We start from the raw sequence: 270 nt of genomic DNA, 5'->3' as shown, positions 1-270 counted from the left end.
ATTATAACATTTGTAACATTGACCTCTGGCACCCACATACTCCTACATATACATGTACACAAACACACCCCTACACAACACTACACACATACCCATATATACATGCACATAACCAGCATACATGGATACACACATGTGAATACTCACACATCTGCATGCACACACACGAACACGCTTGGACAATGAAAATCCAAGATCATAGAGTCATAAAGAATGCTCCCTTGCAGTAGACGCAGTAGACGCAGTAGACGCAGTAGACGCAGTAGACGC

This window comes from Grammomys surdaster, unplaced genomic scaffold (genome assembly GCF_004785775.1).
Source record: "Grammomys surdaster isolate TR1022 unplaced genomic scaffold, NIH_TR_1.0 130, whole genome shotgun sequence".
NCBI classification, from domain to species: domain Eukaryota; kingdom Metazoa; phylum Chordata; class Mammalia; order Rodentia; family Muridae; genus Grammomys; species Grammomys surdaster.
This window is presented reverse-complemented; position numbering follows the sequence as displayed.